Source organism: Manacus vitellinus, unplaced genomic scaffold (genome assembly GCF_001715985.3).
Source record: "Manacus vitellinus isolate BGI_N305 unplaced genomic scaffold, ASM171598v3 scaffold_15_pilon, whole genome shotgun sequence".
NCBI lineage: Eukaryota > Metazoa > Chordata > Aves > Passeriformes > Pipridae > Manacus > Manacus vitellinus.
Genome location: NW_021939122.1, coordinates 12,187,185 through 12,203,679, shown reverse-complemented (window position 1 = coordinate 12,203,679; position 16,495 = coordinate 12,187,185). Strand labels below are relative to the sequence as shown.

Genomic DNA, 16,495 nt, shown 5'->3' with positions numbered 1-16,495 from the left:
CTTCTACAACAGCTATGAGGCCCTGGAACTAGAAGACCAGACAGCTGATGCAGTGGGCAAAGGTCCTTCTGGGACTGAAGGGTCCCCTAAACCAGCACCACCTGTACCCCACATCACAACCACCTCTGTTAAGAGGAAAAGAAGGGCAGTTGGTGGTTGTAATGAGAGACTCCCTTCTAAGGGGAACAGAGGGCCTGATACAGACAGGACCCAACTCACAGCGTAGTTTGTTGTCTCCCAGGGGCTTGGGTGGGACATCACTGGAGAACTCTCCAGTCTAGCAAGGCCCTCTGATTACTACCCACTACTGGTTGCTAAGCCAGCAGCGACAAAATAACAAAGAGAAGTCTGAGGGCAATCAAGAGACTTCAGGGCCTTGGGGCAATTGGTAGCAGGATCAGGAGCACAGGTAATAATTTCCTCAATCCTTCTAGTAACAAAGAATAATACTGAGAGGAATAGGCAAATCCATCATGTCAACGTGTGGCTCAGAGTCTCGTATAAGCAGAAAAATTTGTGGTTTTTTGACCATAGGATAATCTATTCAACACCTGGTCTACTGACACCTGATGGGATGCACCTTTCTCGGGGGGAAAAAGAGTTCTAACACAGGAGCTGGTGGGGCTTGTTGATAGAGCTTTAAGCTGGCTTGGAAGGGGGAAAGGGGCAAAACCAGGCTTACTAGTAATGAGCAAGGGATGGTGTGCAAAACTCGAGGAAGGGAACACTAATGGAATCCCTCAATCTGCCTCACGAGTTATTGGGTACAATGTACCACACTTGAAATGTTTCTATACCAGTGCACACAGCACAAGGAACAAACAAGAGGAGCTCGAAGCTTTGGACCAGTCCCAGAGATCTGATATCAATGGCATAAGTGAAACCTGGTGGGATGAGTTCTGTGACTGGAGTGCCCTCTGGGATCGTTACAGGCTTTTTGGGGGGACAGGCAGAGCAGAGGAGGCAAGGAGTATCCCTGCATCCTTTCCATAGCTGTATGTGAAGGGTTAAAATGTATGGAGCTCACAGTTGGCAATGGCACAGTTGAGAGCCTCTGGGTAATAATCAAGGGGCAAACAAATAATGCAGATGTCACGTGGGAGTCTGCTGTAGACCTCCCAGCCAGGACAGTGACACTGACAAATTATTCTTTGAGAAATTAAGGGACAATTCCAAGGCAACTGCCCTTGTCTTTATGGGGGACTTCAGCTTGCCAGAAATCAACTGAGCATCACACAGCTGGTACAACCCGGGCCAGAAGATTCTTAAAAAAACTGGATGACAGCTTTATGGAACAGGTCCTATGGGAGCCAACTTGGAAAGATGCCCTCCTTGATCTGCTGCTTGTCAACAGAGTGGATCTCATGAGCAAAGTGGAGATCAGTGGCCATCTTGGCCACAGCAACCATGAAGGGATCAAGTTTAAAATCTCTGTTGACAGGAGGAAAAGTGCCAGCAAAACTTTGACTCTGGACATGGGGAGAGCAGACTTCAGGCTGCTCAGGGAACTAGTAAGTAAAGTCCCCTGGGAAAATGTTTTTGCAGATGCTGGGATCCATCAGTGCTGGTCTCAAAGGAACACTAAGTAAGTTTGCTGACAACACTAAACTGGGAGGAGCTGTTGACTCCCTTGAGGGCAGAGAGGCCTTGCAGAGAGACCTTGACAAATTAGAGAGATGGGCAATCACCAGCTGTATGAAGTTTCACAAGGACAAATGGAGATTCTGCACCTGGGATGGGACAACCCTGGCTGTGTGTATAGACTGGGGAATGCGAGTCTGGAGAGCAGTGCTGCAGAAAGGGACCTGGGGATCCTGATTGATGGCAACTTGAATATGAGTCAGCAGTGCCCTGGCAGACAGGAGGGCCAACTGTGTCAAGGGGGGCATCAGGCAAAGTGTCACCAGCTGGTCGAGGGAGGGGATTGTCCCACTCTGCTCTGCACTGGGGCAGCCTCACCTTGAATATTGTGTGCAGTTTTGGGCACCACAATATAAAAAAGACATTAAGCTATTAGAGTGTCCAAAGGAGGGTCACAAGGATGGTGAAGGATCTGGAGGGGAAGCTGTACGAGGAGCAGCTGAGGTCACTTGGTTTGTTCAGCCTGAAGAAGAGGAGACTGAGGGGAGACCTCCTTGGGGTCTTCAAAATCCTTATGAGGGGAAGCGGAGGGACAGGCACTGATCTCTTCACTCTCATGATCAGTGGCAGGACTCATGGAAACAGCATGAAACTGAGTCTGTGTAGGTTTAGTTTGGATACCAGGAAAAGGCTTTTCACCCAGTGGGTAGTTGGGCACTGAACAGGCTCCCCAGGGAAGTGGTCTCAGCACCAAGCCTGACAGAGTTCAAGAAGCATTTGGACAATGCTCTTGGGCACATGGTGTGACTCCTGGGGTGTCCTGTGCAGGGTCAAGACTTGAACTCAATGATCCTGACAGGTCCCTTCCAACTCAATGTATTCTGTGATTCCTCATGTTGAGGTGAAACTGCTTGTGTTTTAGTTTATGGCCATTGCTCCTTGTCCTGTCACTGGGCACCACTGAAAAGGGCCTGGCACCATTCTCTTGGCACCTGCCTTCGAGATATTTATATGCATTGATGAGATCCCCTCTCAGTCTTCTCTAGACTGAACAGGCCCAGCTCCCGCAGTCTCTCCTCGTAAGAGGGATGCTCCAGACACCGAATGATCTTTGTGGCCTCTGCTGGACCCTCTCTAGCAGTTCCTTGTCCTTCTTGTATTGAAGAGCCCAGAACTGAACACAGCACTCCTGATGTGGCCTCGCTAGAGCCAAGTAGACAGGGGGAGGATCAGCTCCCTTGACTGGCTGACCACGTTCTTCCTGATGCACCCCAGGATACAATTGGCCCTCCTGGCCACAAGGGCACGGCGATGGCTCAAATATTAGCTCAAATGCATTTGCTCAGTCAGACTAGGAGGACTGGCATCCTTTGTCTAAAGAAAGCTTTCATGAATCCTCCTGCAGGTCTTTACAATAAACATTCAGTTTTGTCTGTGAAGATGGCACCAAGAAAAAAAAAAGTCTTGTTTGAAGTAATTCTTGTGATACTTCTAAAAATGTAACAAAAAATGTTTTAGCTACAAACTCCTATTTTACCTTTGAAGTTTGTATAAAAGTAGTGTTTAAAATGCAGCAGAAAATGAGATTATTTTGTAAACACCTTGTGAGTTGTGTTGATAAAAGATTATATATTGTAACAGTAAAATAAACTTTATTTTAGCCAATTTAAATTGAGTTCTCGTGTTTCCATGCCTTGTTCCTTATATCAGCCCCAAACTTATAGCAGATGATAGTGAAACTGCTGGATATGCTCTGGAGTTGTTAGAATGACAGCCCCAATTAGGAGGTTGAATGGTGAAGGGTAATGCAATACCAGAATCTCTGCTGGAGCTAAGCGTGATATTGTTAGCTGGAGTAACATGAAATCTCTGGGCTCTCCTTTTAATGAGGATTTTGGTGAGAAATAGCTCGATAAAGTTGTGAAGATGATTTTTCAACATAAATACTGTAGAAATCATCCTATGTAGTTATAGGACCCTTTTTCATGAATGAGAACATCTTTTTATGAAAGCCACCTCTCAATTTTATTCTTATGGCTGTTGCTATCAAGTCCCCTGTGAACTGGATCTTTCTCTACCACTTGGATCAAGGCATCTGGCTCAAATACTCCATACCGGCCCTTCCTGCCTAATTATCACTCAGAGGCTTGTTTTCTATGTATAACTCTATGCTTAAAGAAAAGTTATCAGTGTAGTCACATTTTACATTGCAAATTCACCCTTACACCAGGCTTGAACTTTATGTCTACAGAAGGGCACATTTGCAGAGTTTAACAATTGTAGCTGATAGTTAATTCAAATTAATGTTATTCTAGGATGCAGCTGACTTGCATAGCCCCAAGAGGACCGTGGTGCTGCTGGCACTGATGTCAATTACTGTTTGTTTGGGTTTTTTTTTTATTTTAAAATAGGGCTTCTGGATATCTTCAAAGAGTTCTTCTGCAGGCTAAATCACATGCCAGCTAAAATGCAGAAGGCCAGCACTTCTTAGTTCATTCTTTTGGTGGCTTAATGAGGAGGATTGAAGATCTGTTGCCTGTGATGTTTTGGCATGAATGCTTAGTGACCCCTTAATTTCCTTTTTTCCATGTCTCTCTCTCTTTCTTCTTCACCTGCCTTCAGAAGCATATTTTTACTGTGGTTTTCCTGGCTGAACATCCTGCTTTCTTTCACCTGAAGGCACTGATGTGTTATCTGCTCCCCAGTGCTGCAGTGCCTCTAGGGCACATCTGCGTGCAGCAGGGGTGACCTTTAGCTACTGCCAAGGCTGACTTGGGGGCTCTGTGGTTTCCTGCATAATCAGACTGCTTGCTTTAAAATGTGCCAATCTCCTTTCAGCTCTCCTACTGCTGTTTTATTTCTGTTGGTCTCCTTTTAACCTTGGCTTCCCTCCAGTCACTTTTGGTCCTGATGATAGAAGAGCTTCTGTAACAACAGGCCATCTATGGGATGTCATCTCTGCCCTCCTGGGAGATGAGCCAGGGGTGTGCTCTGGGAGTAAGGGAAAGTGTGCTTGGACTCATTCATTGTTTTACAGGCACTATTGTTTCTTCGCTTGATGAAATAATTCTGCATTTATTTTCTTGTTACCTATTAAGCAATATCATGGCTAACACAATTCCTAATTAAATACTACTTGTAAATGCAGCATAATTCTGAGTTCCTTTACAGATCTGCTAATTCCCAGGAAGAGGAGATGATGAGCCTTAGTTTCAGGAGTTCTTATAAATCCAGAATCAAGCTACAACCAAGTCTTGAGCATTGAGTCATACTGGTTACATTCTGCCTGTTTTATTTGTGTTCAATACCAATTTAGTATAATTAGAAGATAAAACTTGAGAGATTGGTGAAATGTGCAGCTGAGCCCTCTAAACAGGGGACCTGTAGTGGCCAGGGATAACTGTCATTTATGTCCTGAACACAACAGTGCGCCCAGCCTGGATCTGTACTGCCACCAGACTGTGGCACACATGAGCCGGGAGAGCTCTTGACACTTATTTCCATAGATGTGAAACAATCAATGAATTTTATTGAAAAACCATTCAAGCTTGTCTAATACTAGTCCATGTTGAATTTCTTTTCAGAGAATCATCAGGCATTTATGTGCAATGATTTATGTTAATACATTTTTAACGGTCACTAACAAAATTACATCCCTGGCATTTCCAATTTTACTTTTCTTTTGTGTGGAGTATCATTATTATGAAATCTGTGCTTCATACAAACGAATGGAGGGGGTTGGGATTCACTCTAGCAGTTGAGAGAGAGACTATTAAGAGGCAGAGGAGATTTTATGTGTTACGTTTCTTTCTTTTAAAGGGAGATTGTCACATTGTCCCCATGAATCTTCTAATATGCTGCATGCTCAATAGAGTGCACCAGGGTCCAGCCTGAATATTAGGGTTCTTTAAAATGTACTCATTCTGCTGTGATAGATATCTGCTGAGAGATGAAGAGAATGTTGCAAATGGCACATTCTCTTCATTTATCCTTTTATTTGGTTTTGCTACCTCCTGTTTTTTCTGTAACCCTAACTAGTTCAGCAGAAAGAGAAGCAAGGTGACCATAAGTTGAATTTTGCCATGTCATCTTTAAGAGACCCTTGCTGAATTAGCCAGTGAATGTTTACATTTGCTAAAGTTTCAGAAACTTGCTATAGATCCAAGTTTAATCCCTGGACAGGTCAAATTTTATTGGTTTTGAGAGATAAATGGTAATCCCATCTGTGATGAAATGCAGTATTGATTGGCTGCCCTGCAGCTGCAAAATTCTTACTGGAGCTGTATCACCACCATTACTGAGTTTGGATTTAGTATAACAATAATGTATTTGTGTCAAAGCAGCAGTGATCTGCAAAAAAAATATTTTCCAAAGTGGAAAAGAGAGCTTGTATTCTCTGTGTGGTAATATAGTCTATTTGGAAATGAAATCTTAAAATGTCTGTTTTCTTCCAAGGGAAACATTAAACAGTAGAAAAGTGGGTGGTGGAGGCTTGGCAAAGATTGAGAAAAATAGTGTGTTCCTGTGAGAACTGCCTTGGAGCACTTTTCATGTGGTGCTGGGAGGCACCAGTCATTCCGAGACCCCACACTGTGCTCAGAGCACGCTGCCTGCAGCAGGCTTTTCTGTAGCTTGTGGTGACAGAAGTGGTTAAGTGATGGACCAGTGTCCTTTCTTGCATATACCTGGGACTGAAAGGTAAGAACTTGTGACGTGAGAAGCCCAGCACCCTTCAAAAGGACCTGCAAACTGTTTTCCTCCTCAGGGGAAACATTTTGTGTTTTGGTGGCCATACAATAGTAGATTATTTGTGTGCCATGACGTACAGAACAGCAGTGGAGGTAGTCATCTTCCTCTGTGTGAGTGGGTCAGCAGAACATGGGGACACCTGAATTCAGTTCTCAGCTCTGTCCTTGGCTTGCTGTATGACCTGGAGCAGAGTTCTTCTCAGCTCTGTCCATCTAGAGCAATAATTTCTATAAAGTGCTGCGTGCACAAACTCCACGCTGCTGCTGGGTATGTGAGGGCAGGCAATTAACAAACTACTGTTGAGATCCCTTCATGAATGCAGGTGTAACAGGACTGGTAACTTGTTCTCAAAGCAACCACATGTGTTTCTTCCGAAGACTACGTGTTTAAAATTTTGCCAAGTGATATATGTGGGGTGAATTTGTTGTGTTGCAGGTTGTTCCAGATGCAAGTGGATTGATTTAGCTATCTATGGAGAAGTTCAACCAAAAGGATTCAGCAGGTTTTAAGGAACAAATAGCTGATGAACAGCTTGGAAAAAAACCATTTTGTTTCATTCTGGAGTGATTTGGGTTTTATTTTCTATTTTTTCCTTTTACAGCTTTGTCATTTGGTTGCAAATGAGCTCACAATGAAGCTTGCCTTGGTGTTGAGGCATCCATAACCTCTGCCCTCTGAATGGGTTTTCTGGTGTCTAGTAAGGGAAGCTCAGCTTCTCAATCAGTGGTGGTGGTTCACCTGTGCACCTGATAGCATGAAACTTGGAGAAGTTTGGTATCTTTGAGACTTTCAGTGCTCTCAAATGTGGCTGAAGTTAAGCTCTTGAGCATAAAAAATGACTAGGGAAGGATTCAGGGGGTAAAGGGGACATACAGTCACAGTATGATCCTATAATCCTTGCTTCCTTAAGAATCTATCCTGAATATTTTGGCTTGCTGAGACATTTTGGCTTGCTTCAGGCATTCTTATTCGTACATCTCTCTGGCCTCATTGCTAGACTAGGAATTTGCTGATGAAGTGCCTTGTATCTGGGGACTAGGTGGGGGTTTTTTTTCATTTCCATTGAAAATTTGCTTAAACTTAATGATGTTTTAAGCCTCAGTGCAAACTGCATTTTTCAGTCTGACCTCAGCTTTTCCGAATGGCGTCTCCAAACAGCTTGTTCTTATAGACCATACCTGGGTCTGCATGTACATAATCTGAGAAAATGACTTACATGTCTGTCAGAGCCTTTACAAGGCAGCTGTGGACATTGGGGAGCCAAGAGCTTGTGCCTCCTGTGCTCTCTTGGATGCAGGCAGGCAGCAGCTGCCTCTTGTTTCAAAGCCAAAGTTGCTGAGCTGGCCCTGCTGCAGTAGGAATGGACATTGGGCCTCTGTTTTTTCAGAACTGACGCTTCTGGCACCTCAGGAGCTTTGCTGTCTTCAGCAAGTGAACATGTACCTGGGGCTCTGGAATTGCACTTTGAAATTTTCAAGGTATTTGCCTTCTGTCTAAGCAGGTATGTCTGTCTTTAGCATAAACACTGTTCCTTTGTGCTATAGTCAACCCAGCTAAGCTCCAACAGAGCCATCAGTTCTGGGCAGCACAGTGTCTGCAGTACATCAGTAGTATCCTGCTTTAACAAGGACATAATTGCTTGCAGAGTTGCAGTTCCCCTCTGGTTTAGCTGGGTTTTGGAAGAAGACCCCTGCACAAGCTGTAGGAGTGCATCCCCCCTGACCCCATAGTTGCAGACCCCAACTGTGCAGCCCTTCTGGTTCAGCTGGAAGTGCTGGGACAGACCAGGGTCAATGAACATTCTCTCACCCCACCCCAAGCAGTGCCCTGTTTGCACGTCGTGCTGCATTTGCCAAGCGATTCTTATTCTCATATGCTTGCAAAGACTTGCTTGAAGGATCTGCCATTGCTTATGCTATTTGTATATGCTCTGCTTCAGAGTGTCAGACTCCACTGATGTGGACATGTGATCAGTCAGATGCATCTGTTTGGCTACTGGCATTAGGGTTCTGCGTAGGTCACTCTCTTGGGAAAGAAGCCCTTCTCCTCAAGGAGATCTCTGTGCTAAGAGCTGGCAAGGAGAGAGTTGGCTGGATCCAGCCAAAGGTGCCGGAAGAGGCTTTGCTCTGAATTGCCTATTGATTCCTTCTTGCTGAATGACAGGGTTCTTCCCCAGTCTGGAAAAGGAGATGTTTGCATGCATTCCTGCCAAAGGAAAATGTTTGGGTTTTTTTTTTTCTTCAGCTGCTTTTTCTTTGGCTTACTTTTTAATGAATTCCAGCCTCTGGATAAGCATCATTAGCAAAACTTCTCCGTGTGCAGCTACTCTCTCTGTTTTTAAGGAGCTGTGTGTCTCAGCACAGATAGTTGTTGCAGGAACCTCCAGTGGAGCCAAAGGACCCTTGATTCCAGGATCGTGATGGGAGCAAGGCTCTTGTATCAGTGGAGGAGCAGCAGCAGTGTGACCCATCTCACCTACGTGACAACAAAACTAGCAGAGCTGAGCAGCCTCAAAGCACAGCTGTGTGGGCCATCATCTCCACCCAGGGTAAAAACAAAGGGCCAGCCGTGAAAGTGGGAGTTTGAACCTTTGTGTGGAGGCTGTAGTTCTCCCCAGCATAAAGATGAATGCAATGCATCATCATGGAGAAATAGCTGCTCTCTGCTGAGGGAGGGAGCAGTCTGTCCACAGCTGCCTTTTGTCTGAGAGGTCAAGGTTCTACAGAGCTATAAATCTTTCAGCATCTGCAGTGACTCCTTTCCTCTGGCAGCTTGGGTGTTTATCCCAGTAGGAAAGATGGAACCTCAAATGAGGATTTATTGCCCCTGTTCCAGCTTATAGTTCACTGTAGAAGTCTTCTGGTGCAAATAAGCCAGCAGGTGAAAGGAGTCACTCTGAAGATGATGGTGATGGAAAATGAGGCCTGAATGAAGGTAGTCAGAGGTCAGCATTGCTGTCATTGTTCTCATAAAGATAAGGAGAGTGTGGACATGGGCCTCCCTTAGGGTAAGCAGGATCCACACATCATCACATGTTCAATAAGGAGCTCAGCCCTCAATAGCAGCAGCCACCTGGGGCCCTCAAGCTGGACAGATGGGGCTTAGGATGCCTCATTTTGGCATTAAGCAACTGCAGCCCATCTGGGCAGAGCCCTGGGAAATTCCCAGAGCAAGGTGTCCCCAGGGGTATCCCCACTGGGATGCCAGGGTCCCACATCACAGGTATTGTGGCCAAAGACTGGACACAGGTAGCTGGGAGGCTGCTGCAGAGCTGGGGGCAGCCCTGGCCCCCTTTGGGAGCTGTTCCCTTACACAGTACCTGTGGTTGGCTTGTGTCCTTCAGGAAGGTGATGTATGTCCCTTCTGCAAGGGCTCTCCTTGCCCTTGGTCCTGGTAGAGTGTGGGGTTGGTCAGTCACATGCTACTATCCGAGTAAGTAAAACTTGGCACCTCCAATCCTGTAACATCACAGGGAAAGACCCCAGCAGAGGCATGTCAAAACTGTAAGGTAATCTAAACTCCAGCCTGGTTCTGTTTTGTGTATCCTAAATGCTCAGGTCCTTTCCCTGCCTGTTGCCCCTCTGCCACCTCTGGAGCTTAACACTATGAGACAGCACCAAAACACTGCAGAGCTCCAGAAATGTAGGAAATCTCTGGGCTGGCCCATTGCAATGCAGGCATTTTCCAAAATAGCTCCTTGGCCTCCCCGCAGCTCCTTCACCCTCCCCCGCAACTGCTTCACATTGGTATCATCAAAGTAAAATTCCCATCCTCGTTGCTAGCATCCAGCCAGCTGAGCAAGCAGGAATCCTGACAATGGCTTGTGCTGGGAACAAAGGACAGGTCAGGCTGATTATGCTCAAGGGACAGAAAGCAGCAGTGGTGGAGAGTCTTTGAGGTTCAGAATATATTACATTAGCTGCACAGTCACATTTGCTTTTTATTTCCCCTATGGTTTGGGGGAAATTCTGCGTTTGCATTTCCTAACTGATGGCTGAGCCGGGAGATATTTGGAGGTTTCTTGGTCCTTGCTTTTTGTGCCTTGGACTTGGTGCTGGCTCCCTTGAGCTCTGTCTGGGCACCCCAACTTGCTCAGTGCTGTTTTTCTGGTGGCTGCTGCTCCAACCATGCCCAAGCCCCCTTCCCTGCCTCCAAAAGGTACCCTTTGCTTCACCCACCCACAGGGCTACCCTCCCTAGGGCTGTGTCACCCCACAGTGAGCAGCCTCGTCAGGGCATAATTCCCCAAGGTTATCAGTGTGATGGGATCAAGGGACATAGTCATGCTGTTCCTGGCCTGCAGCACTAGTGGAGAAGCCTGTGACTGTCACACTGTGTCCCTGGGGCTCTGAGGCAGTTTGCCATGACATGGTGCGACAAAGCAGGAGTGGGAAGGCAATAGGACACTGTGCTACCGGCAGGACCACTCGAGAGAAGCTGCCTGTGCTCTTTCCCTCTACAAACATATCTCAAGCAGAGCATGGGCATCTTCCAAATATTAGCTAGTGGTGGTCACAGCAGCTCTGTGGACACCTGTGACTGCTGGGTTTACTTGGGAGGTGTGTGCACCCTCCCTTCTTCCATCTGCTATTGTGTAAGTTGCTTTATCTTCACTTGTGCAGGCAAACCAAGAGGGTGCTTCTAAACCCTCAGCAGACAAGGTGGAGAGGAAATGATGGGTAGTTTGGGACTGAGCTGTCAGGACTGCGGTGCTAATCAAAGCCTCTGGGGCTGTTTTCTGGGCAAATGAGGGTGCACTCAGCCATGACAGACCTTGATCCCTTCGCCAGCTGGCCATGAACTCTTCTGCAAAGCAGGGCCACTGTGACAGGCCTCTGGGGTGAGCCCCCTGCCATCAGTGGGACCAGGCTCACCTTGCAGCCCCAGCAGCAGGGGTTGGCAGCTACATCCCAACACCAAGCTCTTTGCAGGGGCCCAGAGGGACAGCTGGCCACTGAACCAGCTGTGGGCCAGACACCGAGGTGTGTTCCCGAGGTGAAGCAGCAGCAAAGACAACAAAACAGCTTGGTTTGATCCACACAGATATCTCTTTTTTTTAATTATTAACTTGTGCCTTACAATAGAAGAGAAAAGAGTGCGAGCAAACAGTTTGCTGGTTCCAGGAACTACTCTGGCACCGCCGCGAGGGCAGCGAGGTCTCGTGATGATAACCTTGCCAGGGCACTGACACGCAGCACGTGCACACGCAGAGTCTCCGGCTCTTGCAAAAGCGATCGCTGGCAATTTAAGGCATTGAAGGAAACCTATGGTTGTTAAATCCTATATCAAATTTGGCACACATTGGAACAGTTAGAGCGGAGACAAGGATGCTTTGTGGGCTGGTGTTCAGGAGTCCTGCAGCTTCCCAGTGCCGGCTGGGGCATGATGCTAATCTGGGCACTGGTTTTCCCTGTGAAGACTGTGCAGCCAAACAAGGGTCCTTCAGACCCTGACATTTTGGAGCCAGTGATACCAGATGAGGTGCTGTATACCCTGTGCCACAGTGGTGCTTTCACCTCTGGTGTACCAGTTCCCTGCCCTCTGCCTGCTGCTTATAAACCCCACATGCCTTGGCTGGACTAAAGCTGCCAGAAAACAAGAGTTGTCAGGACAAAAAAAAATTAACACTCATAGTTCAAAACATACGTGGCTCAGACCAGACCTCAGGTGTGGTTACAGTCCAGTATGGCTATTTCTGTGCTTCTAGGATTAAAAGTGGACGGCTACAACTTGAGGAGTGGGGAAGAGTTTATCTGTACATGGATTTGTGTAGTTGATGAAGGTCTGGTGCCTTGAAACTAGTGATAGTAAACATGTTGAGTTGTTTCCTTCCCCAGAGAGCTGGCTCAGCAGCAGGCCCAGCCAGCTCCCCCTTGCCTGCCACAGGAGGAGGGAGGGAGGGTGCTATGGATCCATGTGCTACCACAACAACAACCAACATGCATCTATTTACCTGTTCTGCTGTGCCTCCACCCCATTTAAAAGGGAGCAATGTGCCAAGCTCGGCCTCTGCGTGGCGGGACCCACAGGGAAGCCATCCCTGGGTAAGTGTCTCTGGGGAGTTATGTGTTTCTAAGGGGGGCTTCCCATGAGTTCAGTGTGGCTTCATGCCCAGAGAAGCAATTTAAAGGCCGAGTGGAGACTGTTCCCCCTCAAATGCATATGAACAGGGTCCCAGTGGTTACATTTTTGCATTTGCAATGATTCCTCCATGCAGGTTTAACCTCCCTCTTTTCTTGACAGAGGTTATGGTCCCCTCAATCACCTCAGCCCTGCTGGATGATATTTTAGAGGTCACTTTAATAACCTCTCCTTGCTCCTCCTCCTTGAAGGACAGAGTAGAGGAACTAAAGCTTCTTGGCTCAAAGGAATAAGTAGGGTTGGGGAGGGAATTGAGTGCTGGAAGGCCAACGCTTCCCATGTTGAAGAGGGTCTCCTCTCCCTCCAGCAGCTTCCTGCAAGTGCATCACAAGGAAAGAGGTTAGTCTCGGAGTGTGAAACATGTGCAAAACTTGAGGGCAAGTTGTGCCCTGCAGGAAAGTCCAAGCACTCCAGACCATCACCCCAGGTCACACTGCACCATGAAACTGGTTCCAAGTCATGTCTTGGTCAATGATTTCTAGAGCATTTTCAATATGGGGTGCATGAGAGCAACTTTCCAGAAATGCCAGGAAAATAAATACCCAAACAACAGGGATTTGGCCTTTTGCATCTAGTTTGACTTTGCAAGAGAGACAAGTTTCCAACCCGAATTGTACCCATTAAACACTGTTTCTGGGATGGCTGGGGAACACAGTTCACAGCTGCTAGATTAAGGCATGACATGAAGCCATGGCTGCTCCCCAGGCAGGAGCCAGCAGGCCCAGGCAGCAAAGATGAGCAACACAATTGTGGTGCCCCTTGAGTGTGTACCCAGGTATGTTCTGGGCCCTTGAAAATATGCCAGCCTCGTGGAGTCATGGGATTGAGCTTGGGAGGTGGCCAGGCAGAGCAGGAATAAAGCAGCCTTACCTGTAGGCAGCTATCTCAATATCAAGGGCCATCTTGACGTTAAGCAGGTCTTGGTACTCCCTCAGGTGCCGAGCCATCTCATTTTTGGTGTTTCGCAGGTCATCCTCCAGCTGCCCGATGGTGTCCTGCAAAGGCAAGGGCACTCAGGGCTGTGTTTTGGAACAGGGACTTCTTCCACAGGTTTTCTGCTCTGCCCATTGCCAAAGATAGGAAAGTTGCAATGGGCAGTTTGTCCATGATGGCACATCCCACCAGGAGCTTGGGACCATGAAATCTCATGCTAACAGGGATGAAAAAGCAGGCTGAGCACTGGCTGTGGCTTGTGAGTGTGTGCAGTGGGGGAGGCTTTAGATATTGATGGATTTATGTAGTTTCCCATCTGCAGCAGGGTCTGTGAGGCAGGCAAATAGTGCATGGTGGTGGAACCCCCAGTCCTGCAGGGAACAAGGCAGGCTGCTACAGAGAGAAGAGAAATTTTGGGCTTAAGCGTCATCAAAGCAGAGTCAGTAGCTCAAAAGGACAAGTGAAAGCACCCAGCACTGCAGCAGCAGAGAAGAAGGGCTGCAGTCTGCATCCGTGGGGCTTAAGGAGGGTTGGACACATGTCTAGGTGGTGGAAGGAGGGGTGGTGCTGCCAGGGCTGCCCTCCAGGAAGGGAAGTCTGTCACCTTCCCTGGAAAATGCGTCAGAGCCCCAGACTGGGGTACTCAGCTGGGCAATGATGTCCTTCTAGCATCCTTCTCATCAGCTTTGCCCTGCCTTTTGCCCCCTATTCATCCAGTTCTACCTGCAATGTGGAGGACTCCAAGGCCAGATTTCCTGCTAACAAAGGAGACTAATCTTTTCTTCTATTTTTTTGCTCAGAAAACAAGCAGCCTGGTTTTCTCCCACATGCATCCAAATATCTAAGAAGCAGCCTGAAAGCAGTGAAACCCACTCTCTTTCCTGCTGCCAGCTGCCCTGCTGTGCCACCAGAGGAGCATGATTTGGAACAGGAATGAGTCAGCAGTTTGCATTAAATTATGGTGTAGCCCTGCCTGCAAGTCCCTGCAATGGCCACTGCCAACCTCTGCTCTCCTGCACCCACTCAAACAGTTGGGCCTCTGTGATTGTTTCCAGATACTCTGTTCCAGCAAACAATATTTGTCCTGCCATGTCATCCCCATCTTGTCCCCATCCTCATTCCCATCCTGTCCCCTCCCTCCTCTCCAGCATAACCTTCCTTGTGCATAGTGCAGAGACAGCCACAAGATGTGGAGCTGCCCAAGGAGAAGGGAGCTGTGCTGACCTTGGTGCAGCGAGCCCAGTATGAGCAGTGCCCCTCAGGGAAGCAGTGACAGCTCGTCCTGAATGCAGCACAGGGCATCTCACAGTCAAATTAGCTGGACACATCCAGCCTTGGGGGACATTTCAGGGCCATCCTTGGGGTCTCTGCCTTGACCTGTACTGCTCTGACCATTTTCCACAGCAAGAGAGCTGTGTAAAGTTGTGCCTCAGAGAAGATCATTGGGCCATCAACTGAAAAGCCTCAGGACATGCATGGATGTCACTGCTGTACCAATTAAAACCTCTTCTCCCAAAGCAGACAGACTACTGCTGCACAGAGCCATGACAGGAGGGAAGAACTCAGGGTGACCTCACCCTGGGACAGCTCCACTCTTGCTGCTGTGACCCTCTGTGCCTTCAGCCCTCTTCCCTCTGCCTGCAGTCCACATGAACAAAAAGCTCATTTGAAATGGGTTGTTACTCTCTCTGCACCTCTTTTCCACATCCCAGCCCTACCAGCTGGTTGAATAAAAACCCATTCCCACACCATTGCAAACCAAAGCTCTCTCATGTTGGTTCACATTTGACTGGGCAGCCTTTAGAAGTCTATGGGAACATTTTAAAAGCTCAGACAATAGGAATATTATCTTTTAATACACACTTGCATCTTTTTCCACTGGTTGCAGCTGAGGAAATTACTTAGCTGCTACACATGCACATTGCTCAAAAGACTCCTAAGTAATGCTACACATAAAGCAGATCCTGAGAGTGATACATGAAAACACTGCTGTGATGTCATTAAGCAATTTCAATTATGGTACTGTTCAATCCAGGTGCATTATTTTTTTTTCTCCAATTGATAGGTTGCTCCCGGAATCCCTCTTTCACATGGCATCAAGACTATTTAAGAAGATTACTGTGTGTAATTTTCTCACCCACTATAGAGAATATTGTATATTGCCTATTTCCGTAATACTTGTTGAAGACTCCATCAACTATTCAGGAAGATTTCAGGCAGCTTGGAGCAAAGCCATGAATTCTAGAGTGCCTGGTAAAATTTGGCCTTAGAAATGACAAGGCATTTCTTGGGTGTGAAACAACATCCTCTAGGTATGATTTAAGGCAGCTCCTTCAGTATTTAGAAGGAAATGGCTTGATTTAGAAACCACAGATCATTTAATAGCCATGTAATAGAACAATTTCAAGATATATTTTATTATAAGTCATTAACATTTCCCTGTACTAAGAAAATGCGGTAATACTGCGGTAATGGAATAAGAGATATGGAGCACTCAGTATCCCACATGAGTCTTGCCACAGACATAAGAGGTGCTGGGATCTGTCTGCAAATTCAGACTTAGTCTTTATAAAGCTCCAATTTCTGCAGTGCAGGTGCCAAGAGCCAGGCCACAGGGCAAGGGGCCAAGCCTGAGCAGATGGCTTTGAGGAATTACCCACAACAATGGGAAATGTGTGGGCAATTTTGGACCTGATCCTTAAGGGACAGGAACATCACTAAGGGTAGGGATGGAGCGATGCCCCAAACAGCATTGCCATGTGCAGAGATGTCCCCTGCAGGAAGGGTGTGTCCTGGCCTCTTTCCCAGAAACCTGCCCCGTCTGTTTTTGCCTATGGATAAAGGGTGAAGGGAACAGGCAATGCCCTGGCAGGGCAGGACCTGTGTGCAGGGCAGAGAGGCACTGTGCTGGGTGGTAGGAAGGCTGCAGGGGTGCCTGGCACTGCGCAGCGCTGTGGGGGCACTGCCCCTGCCCGGGCGGGTGCTGCACTGTGCTCGGGTGTTGGGGGTAGCGCAGCGCAGATCGGGATTGTGGGGGTGCTGGGCAAAGCGGAACGGGGGGGCACCGCATTGGGCCGAGGTGTCCAGCGCTG

At 47.4% G+C, this 16,495-nt stretch overlaps 1 long non-coding RNA gene across 1 annotated transcript; it reads right to left on the bottom strand.

Moving 5' to 3' along the window:
• Positions 1-11,358: 11,358 nt before the first annotated feature.
• On the bottom strand, positions 11,359-15,194 carry LOC115307275. Its single transcript, XR_003915643.1, has 2 exons — positions 13,341-15,194; positions 11,359-12,784 (listed from the first exon to the last, which is right to left on the bottom strand). It is a non-coding gene; the product is annotated as an uncharacterized LOC115307275 (long non-coding RNA).
• Between the last annotated feature and the right edge of the window lie 1,301 nt (positions 15,195-16,495).